This window comes from Anabas testudineus, chromosome 3, assembly GCF_900324465.2.
Source record: "Anabas testudineus chromosome 3, fAnaTes1.2, whole genome shotgun sequence".
In the NCBI taxonomy this organism is placed as follows: domain Eukaryota; kingdom Metazoa; phylum Chordata; class Actinopteri; order Anabantiformes; family Anabantidae; genus Anabas; species Anabas testudineus.
In genome coordinates this window covers 24,071,377-24,081,477 of record NC_046612.1, presented here as the reverse complement: position 1 = coordinate 24,081,477, position 10,101 = coordinate 24,071,377, and positions in this window count along the sequence as shown.

The following is a 10,101-nucleotide window of genomic DNA, read 5'->3' as shown; positions in this document are numbered from 1 at the left end:
TCCTGCTGTGCAATCTCCATCTAATGCCAGTGGTTGGTGTCTATCATGCAATTGTTGTACATGGGGGTGAAGTGGGTGTAGCACGCAGTTTCAGAAGCATGAAAGCCTAAATTTAGCATATTAGGATCGTGTCCCAGCTATAAACATGAATGCCCATACCTGTTAATTATACATTTCTCACTTGAATTTGGACCTTATTTTGTACAAGACAACAAACACCTTTTTATCTTTAACAAACACTGCAGTTCGATTGAAGGCTGCTCTGTTTCAGGGGTGTAACTGTGTGCGTATGTGCGACCAATTAACCCTTAATTGGTCGCGCATACGCACACATGATGTGTGTCCTCATCTGTTGGTTTCTCCAGTGAGCGATTACGGAAAGATGAAGAGGATGTGGATCGCCAGTCACCTTCTCTGAGGATGACTGCCGGCTTAAGCACCCTATAACTGCTTTCTCAATATTGATCAATAGCGAGTGCTGCATAATTTGAAACACAGGCAGCACGTGTATGTCTTTCTTTATTCAGAATAAAGAAAGCAAGCAATGTGAAAGGTGATGGAAGGTAGGAGATTTTTGATTGTTTATACCTCAGTCTGTGCATCTGCGAGAGTTGTAGTGGATGTAATTTGCTGCAGTGTTGCAGTGGTATAGTGGGGAGGTGCTCTGAGAGTAGCCATCTCATCTCACTCATTAGAGGGAGTAATGAATCGCTGACTATAGATCAGTGTCAAGGGGTTACTCCACTCTGCTACTGCATGAACGTGTTCATAGGTGTGTGCACTGAATTAGTGTGGATGCATTTGTGTTTGTGTCTGTCAGTGTGTGCATGTACTGCTGCATGTTTGCTTATCAGCCTCAGTTTATAAATATGTGGGAGTACCGTCTTATTGCCATGTTTGTGCGTATGTGATTATATAAAAGTAAGTTTGATTTGAAAAAGTACCCCCCGTCCCATCTTTTTTTTTTGACTATGTCGGTGCATGTTTTGAAATAAACATTAAATTTTCAGGAGGAAAGGTGTGAGACTGATGTCTTAGACATGCTTCTCTGGGCAGGTAGAAGTCAGAAATGCACACGGGTTGGTTAGAGACATTCACTTGGCTGGTCTTTTTTATATTTTATACTTATACAATGTTTATATAATGCATTCTTTATTTTCCCAGCGCCTTGGACATTAGGCTACCCATCAACTCATCATCCCTCTTGATGCACGGGTATGCACAATGCAGTTTGAGACTTAAATTTCCCTTTAGACTTTTTCACCAAAGTGCATTCAAAAGCAGGCAAACATTAATGCCCACATAGGTCGTTTGTGCCAAATCTTTCAAACAACTAAGGTCAAAGTTTGTGCTAAGAGTGCCCCCACGTAAAGAGGGCAGACCTTGTTCAAATTCCACCTCTTTTCAATTTCCTCTTGGCAAACGTTGAGGGTCAACACACGGTAAGACATATGTGTGTGAAATGACCTACAGTGTTGTATTTCACAGGCGGACCATCTCTTAGTTTCTTTCATTTTAGGCAAGTCCGTCAAATATTTTGTCTTTTGCATTTTTGCATTTTATATAGTCACAGCGACTTTTTTCAGAAACATTGGTTTGATGTGGAATTTAGTGGACATCAGGACTTAGTCATTTCTCCTCTTAGCAATTTAGCTCTAGGACAACATTTTGTAACAACAAAAAGCAAAGTAATTAAAACTAAAATTGATCATTTAAATTAACTGGGCAATAAAATTGTTAGGTTAGCATTTACTTTTTTTTCATTGTCCATGTCTATTTAGAATAAAACAATAACCTCACATAGGATGAATCCCCACAAATAACATCTCGTTGGTCACTGAAAAGGCGCTAAAGTCCTTTAGGGGGCTCAGTCCTCTTCCTGTTTTCTTTTTCTGTCTGGAGCTCACAGACCTTTACTTCTTTAAATTATGGTTAGGTTCCCCTTGGAATGAACAATATTGTCAGTGTGAAAATATCATCAAACTTATAAGAAATTTCATAAAATTAAACCAGCATGAAAACAGTTTATATTCCATCCTTTGCACGTCAGTGCAACTCCTCGTGCCACTTTGGCATACAGTAGTGCTGTAACTTTTTGGCTCCACCAGCCCTCAAAGTTTGTATTTGCCATCGTGCGCGTGGCTTTGCTTGTGCACAATCATAAGCATACGCACACACATTTTAGGAGCCCAGCTACTCACAATGCTGGAGATTTAATTTACGATATCAGACAGCTTCTTTTGAGGGCAATCATCATGTCAGCTTCAAAGCTTCCAATAGGTCCTCTCACTTCAATTCATGGATTTCACACATTTCATGATGTTTTCACCCGTGGAGAGACATGGAGCTGGAATCAAAGGCACGGATCAATTATCCACACTTACTACAAGAACACAGCTTCAAAAGATACATATCAGATCACAATCTCTGAGGGTTATGCTTTCTCCACCTCCTCCGATTTCACAAACACACACACACACAGTGAGAGAGTACGAGCAAACATTTAATTTTTACACGCTTTGATATGACTAATGTCATCAGAGAAGGGGTGCTTATTTGTGATTTTTGCAATTGATTAATCACGCTGATGAGTATTGCCATTCATAACGGCAGATGATGAATTAGAAGGGGTTTGTTAGTTAGTGAATCTGACCCACTTACAGAGGAAGAGAGACAGAAGGAAACAGATAGAAAGAGGATGCCGCTATGTTGAAGCACCCTTGAAACCAAATTAATGAACCTTATGAAAGTGGAGACAGTGTCACATAACAACACTTGCAGAACTGTGCAATGAAACAAAGGATGTGTGAACCTATCCAAAGAAGCAGCCCTGCAAATACTAATAATATTATTAACAAGAACAAAATGAAAGAAATGACATGGATGGAGTCTGAGGAGTGAGGTGTCGAACTCTGGCTGTCGCAGTTATGCTCTGGTTTCAGAGGAGAATAAACGAGGTTGAGAAAAGTGGGCCTCCAGATGTGACTCCTTGTTTTTACGCCCCCCCTCTGGCATCATCTTCTGACGGTTGGATTGTGTTCAATTATCTTCATAAATATAGGATCGTCTCACAGCTGACAAATATAGACTGGATTTTGTATTATTTAAATGCAACCTGGGAGGAAAATTACAGCGTGAATATGCAAATAGGTTAAGAAGATTAAAAAGATCAGCAAAAAAAAAAAAAAAATTAGGGGTGTGTATGTGGGATGGTAAAAATTCACAATGATGGAGAGATGAGAGGAAGATGGAAAGAATGTGGTGGAGGAAAGGGAGATAAGAGACAACAAAGTAGAGGAGAAAAATAGATCTTACAAGAGGCTGGGAGGAGGAAAAGAGACAAAGTGTTTGGAACAGGACAGAAGGGGAGAAAAGGGGTGAACTAGGACAAAGGGAGGTGATAAAGAAGAGCAGAGGTGTTCTCCTGAATCAAGAGCATTGTGTGCAAGGAATGCTACATAAAACGGGGCTGCAGAGCGCCTTTCTAACAAAGGAGAGTGGGTCAAACATGCAAGCTGGTGCTGCTCTTTATTGAGCTTCTTGGGGTGTGTGTGTGTGTGTGTGTGTGTGTGTGCGCGCGCGCGCACACTGGTTGACTTCGCCATCCCAGTTAAGTACAATTAATCTCATACTGTCATCCAGTGAATAAAAAAATAAGTGGGGGAAAAAAAGACAAAAGGCGTTTTGAAAAATCGACTGAATAAATCATAAGACGAACATGGCGACCCCCCCCCCCCCCCTTTTTTTTTATTGTTTTATGTTTTTTTGAATTTCCTAAAAGGACAAAAAAAAAAAAAAAGATTTACAACTGTTCTAACTCTTCTACAGCTAATAGATAAGTTGCCATGGCGACAATTAATGAAATTCTTCCCTATCTTTCTCTAAGTGTGGTTCCTCATTACCATGGTAATAAACATTGCAGGATCGTCTGGTCGTTATCACGAAGACACATCAGCGGGAGCAATATCTGTTCTTTCCCAAAAGTGCGGGGCGGTGGGTGGTGTGGGTAGGGGAGGTGAGGGGAGGGCGAGTGTAATGTCAATTTGCAACGACTGAAGGAGAGAGGGGGCAATGAAGCAAAAGATGTGTAAGAAAGAAAGGAGCAGCGATGTTCAAAGCCTTAAAACAATCTCTATCCTGATGTCCGCACTGCAATGTTTTGTTTTTTTTTTAAAGAAAGAAAAGCGTGATATTAAATCTGCATTAAATATTCAAACTGGCACGAGATGAGTCTCACTTTTTTTTTCTCTTTTGAAGTGACAGAACCACTGTTTCACAGTTGTGCTCCGATTCTCCATCCGTGTTTGTCACCGTGAGATGGTTTAGGTTTAGGTGACCTCCATGTATACACTGAAGAAGCATGTTCCACATACTTAAAAATTATTTTATAACCTTTTTTTTTTTCTTTCTGAAAACTTAACAGTCTCCAGCTAGCACTAGAAACATTTTTTATTTGAAATTTATTCTCAAACTCTCGTTTCAAAGCAAAGATCAAGCAAGAAGAAGCCTTGTGATTTGTGTCAATACATTACAGGCTTAACTCTTTTATTTTCAGACTTTCAGAGTTATCAGAAGTTTTCTATTTTTTTCTTCCAGTTCTCATAATAAATCACTGTGTTGCTTCTTTTAATATTGTCTCTGAAGACTAAATTACCCATAGTGGGTGAACATAAAGAGAAGACGTATCTATTCAGCAAATGATAAGTCTCACAGATAATTAGGAGAGCACTGCTGAAACTCTTAAATCCTGTCTTATCTGTGATTCATTGATTTTTTTTTTTTACATAATACAACTCTTCAAAGGGCTGCTGGTAAATACCAAAGGGTCAATTGTTATGCAGGCAGGTTCTGAGGTTTCTGGCTTTTAAAAATTGCATCACATGATCTCTAATCATTTTTTAAATCAAAAATCTCCCCGTGCACGGGACAGCCTCCCTCCCTTCTCCACCTAATTGTATTTTTAACTGCTCTGTGATTGAAGACAGTGCGATGAGCAATCAAGGGGGAGTCAAAACACATTTCACCAATAAAAGATTAAAAAAAAAACTTGTTTTCAAGCCAAACACGGCGAATGACAAGAGGCATTTCGCAGTGTGACAATTAATGCTTCAGCAGATATTTCTTTGGGACTTGTGCTTTAATTAGCAGAATATTTGTTGCTATTGTGAAGCTGTGCCTGAAATATTTGAGTCAATTACAGCTTTAGCTGGAGGAGAAAAGGTAGGCGTGTGTGTGTGTGTGAGTGCATGGTCAAGACTGTAGGCATTTGAAAATTTAACAGAGATCTACTGTGCGTGTGTTACATCTTGATTTCTGAAAGACTAACTCCACCCAAAACTTAGAACTCCATGTGACCATTAGCTTGTTGGTTGTAGTGGTTTATAGAGTGCTGCTATGGGCCAGAGGTGTTTGGTTCTAAATTGTAAGTTGGACATGTTCTAATTCGGTACAGCCCAAAGTCAGCTAGGAGCCCGACAAATTTCACTGGCTCTCTGTCTCCACAGTCCAGTGTGTGGTTAGGTTTAGGCAAGAAAAGCACCTTGGTGGACCATTACGTTTTTCTAAATGACCATTAACATTCTCTAACCTTAACCAGGGGTTACAGGTACATCAACTTAACAATTATAATAATAAAAACGCTTCAATAACACTGATGTCACAAAACTTAAACTTTGTCACATATTTTGGAAGGAAAAAACATTTATAATATGGGAACATTTTACAGATATGTTGCCGCAGAGTCCTGCGTTGGTTCAGTTTTGCAAACCCACACCCCTCAAAACTCAATACCAGACCTGACTCATTACTCTCACTTCTAAATAAAATATGCACTCAACCTGACCTGTACCCGCAGCCTATGCGAACTTGAGCTAAACACATAAACCAATTATCCATAACATCACCTGGTGGTTTTAATATTATGGTGGACACAGGTCATCATGGGTAATCTGACATGTCTGCAGCTCTGCATGCCTTGTGTGATGATGTCAGATGATGTAGAATGTGCAAACTACTCACACTGCTCCTGTTGCTTGTGTACAATTGGGCTAAAGTTGAGGGAAAGTTTTTACCCATGCCCATACCTGCAATTTTAGCAGGTTACCTGCCAGGTACCCACTCCAGTACAAGACTCTGATGTTCATGATCAAGTTATTTGTGACCTGTCGTCTATGCTAATTGTTCTCATTATGTTAACAAAAAACCCAGTGTCGCAACAACTATGTGTGATTGCAGGTTAGTTGTATAGGATAAGATCATTTTTAAGGGACAGGGTTGCATAGTCGTATTTTAATTATTAGCATTTTCCTTGTTTACCGTCTACTGTTAATGTACAACAATCAATGCTGATTCTGAGCTTAACTGTTAATACCATGAAACCAATAAACACTTTGTAATAAAAACACAACAATCAACACCCCTGACCCTGAGTTTAGCTGTGGACAATAGCAACCCACTAGATGGCACAAACACCTCTTGGTATAGTATAGAGTTACAGGGAAATTAACTGGAAAGGAAGTGCGAAGTTGATTGACTATTGTCTGAGCAAGGTTTAGAGCTACAGAAAGTCTGAGAGTAAAAAGTGTTGTGGGCTTAATCTGTTAATGATGAGTGTAATTATGCAACATTATCAGGTAGAAAATGAACCAGAATCTAATCCCACCCACAAACAATTCCTCATTGAAAGAATCAGTGGAACTGATTTGTGGGGAGTATATTGTCGGTGAAAGATCCAATTGAATTTTTCACCCCCTCCCTTCTCCCAAGAGCCTGAGTTCTAAGTTTCACCAGATCCCCATCCTTTAAATATTATTGCATTTACAAATCCATTAAATGCGTCCTAATTTTTATCTTTTAAATCAGTAATTAGAGATGCCAGCTTTATACAGTGGCGTCTGCAACTGCAGCTAGTTGATATAATTACAATGTATGCATGACTTGAGTATAATACCAATTAGCTGTGTTACCTCCTTGAAGAGCAAACTGTGTCCAAATAAACACATCTTAATTATGCCCGCAGAGAATAGGAGTTGGAGAACACACAATTAAAGTGGCTAATTAATTCAGTGTTTTAACATTACAGTTTTTTCTTTTTTCTTTTTGCCCTTCTTGATTTATGCCAAGAATCGTGTAACTGAAAGATTAATAAACCGTTCGTCCTCTCCACAGGACTTGAGGTCAGTCTTTGTAGTTCACTGTCCTGGCAGCCGTTGGCCTCCATGGGCTCAAGAAAAGGAGACCAGTGAAAAAGAAGAAAATAAAGTCCCACTGAATGAGTCTGTCTTTACCAGACCAAGCAGACCACTTGTTTGCTGTGCTCCACCAGGCTGCGGGGACTCGCCCATAAACTCTCTCACATTTGACAAAGTTTAATTTCGTTTGAGCTCTGTTTACTCTTCTCCTTCATTGCCTTATGTTCCCTCATATCAGCAACGACTGTGTTTGAGTTTTAAAACTACTATGGGTTTCATCCTGGGCTTTGAGCTCATTCACAGCTGTCCAGCCATATGCTTAACCCCCAGCTGGATTAGAACAGATAGATTCGGGCACCAGTGCATGCTGGGGATTTGCGATGAGGTGTCAAAGTGGAATCATGAAAAAAAGAAACAGTCACTATGGAACAGTTTACTCCAGCTAACTCTCTACTAATAATGAAATGTGTACGTTTCATTTAATTATGAGATGAGTGTGACGGCATAGAAACTGACGTGAGATAATAACCAGACATTCCTGAGCAGGAAAAGTGTGCGTCCGCAACGGCAGGTGTCTGTGAATCAGCTTGCATCGCGTTAGAGTCACAACGGGCTGAGGCTCAACCGGCGCAGCGCAGATGCAGGTTCAAAGTGTCAGTCCCCAGAGTGTCAGCTCTTGACACAAGAGGAGTGGATCACATAGTGAGTCAATGATTCTCTGTTGCTTTGTCAAGTAGCACGCTGAAAGCGGGTTGCATCACAGCTCGTCTGTATACTCACTGTGATGCAAGCTCTTACATTATTCCACTTCAAGCAGCAATGCAAAGAAGCATTGCAGACAAACTAAAGCTTTATTTTATTATTTTTTAACCCACATTACCACATTTTAATAGATTTAAAATTTACTATTAATCACTCTAGACTCCTGTTCACTGATCAACCACAACGTTGAATCTCACTGGTAGTTTTAATGTTGTGGTAGACCCAGGGTAAATATGGAAATGTCAAATCTAAAAAGCTATTTTTAGCTACATTACAGTTCCATCTTCACACATCACTACCACTAAGCTTCTCTGCTTCTCTCAAGAGCTTGTGAATGTCATTTCAAAGGAACACTTGGAGGGAATTTCCTTCAAATTTGTGCAACTTGACCAAAGGGTTTAAAGGTCAAGGTTTCACTGACTTCATGTTCATCCAGGTCTTGTGCCCCATTGTTGTGAGTGTGACATGTGAAGAATGAAAGAACTTCTTCAAAGCAAAACAGTTCAGTGGGAGACAATGATAAACTTGTTTAGTTAGTGGTGGTTAAAGTTCATGGTTATTAGACTCAAACATGCTCAACATATATAAATGAATGATATAAAACTAAATATCTAATTATTCATTTACCATAGCTACAAAAAGCAGCAATAGATAAGATGAGATATTCAGGTTTATTTCGTTTTCTTAGATTCTTGAAATTGCAATATATAAGAGACATAATAGGGAAGGTCATATTAAACATCATGTCGCTTTTCACTAACAATAACTTCAGAACCTAAAGGAATTCTGCACTTAAATATATTTGACTATGTTTAACAGATTTTTCAGAGTTGGCTAAAAACTGTATTTAATACCTGGATATGAAACTGATTATTTTCTGAACCATGTTATGAACTCTCTGCCTAATACATTGTATATTTGCCTGTATCCTCCTCGGAACAGCCTGGGTTTAGATGGTTGGCCGTGGAAGCAGCACCATCATAGACTCAGCAGTCGGGCAGAGAGAGCAGGAGCCTTTATTGATATGCTAATGTTGTCGTTCATTAGCTGTCTTTAATTAGTGTGTGTTCTGCTGTGGGCTGAAGCCACCAATACCAGACCACTTATCAACAAACAAGAGACTCATTCCCAAACAGACTGGGACACTGACAGTGAGAAACTGCCATTATGAAAAGATGTTGCTGAAGAGCCGAGGAGGTGGAGGGCAAACATTTGAAGAAAAGGAGGAATTTGATTTTTAGAAAATTGGAAAGGCATCAGGAGGAGGCAGGAACAAAAGTGAATCATTTTGTGAGGATGGCAGTATAGACTAAAACACAATCAGAAAACCTAATCACATCCTTAGCTCAGTTTGATCTGTTGCAGTGAAACGGTATTATTTTGCATAATAACCAGAGCATATGATATTTGATTTCAGAAACCAGTGGTTTTCAACACCATGCAGTCAAAATACTGATGCACCCACCTATGGCCAGACAAGGAAATCAGCTCTGTAGTAATTTGTTGAAATGGAAAGCTGTACCCTGGTGGGTATCGATGAGGTTGGGGACCACACTCTGATACGATTTTGTATTTCGCACTGATTTATGACCTTTTCTTCACTCTATTGAGTTATTGACTGCCTGTCTAGTCTTATCAACCGCTGTTGCAAATGCAAATGAGTGCAATGAAAAAATGTGCCACGTTCTATGAAAACAGTGCCTGACACTCCACAAAGGGATTTGTACGTTTGTAGAATTGTCCTGAGTTTGACTCCAACCAGATTGAGGATGGGGTGGGAAATCTGGGAACTGTCTGACTTTTTGTCCAGAATCAAGACTGACTTCCATTTTAACTGCACACGTGTTAGATATTGCAGTTGCAGTAGAAAATAAACAGATTGGGAGGATATAGAGGATACAGAAATAGAGTTCAAGGTGTTCATGCTGATTGTTTCAGATCACAAGGTTAATGAATGCGTTCCTTGTGGTTCAATTTAGTGCATTTTTTCAACTCAAAATATAGGTAATATAGATAATACAATATCCTGTACTGCTGCTACTATCCTATAACCACTGGAACCAGCTCTCAGTTCAGTTTCAGGAGGCAGACAGCCATTTCTACATTTAAAACAGGACTGTATGTAACATTTTAAGTTCAGTTTGAGTTG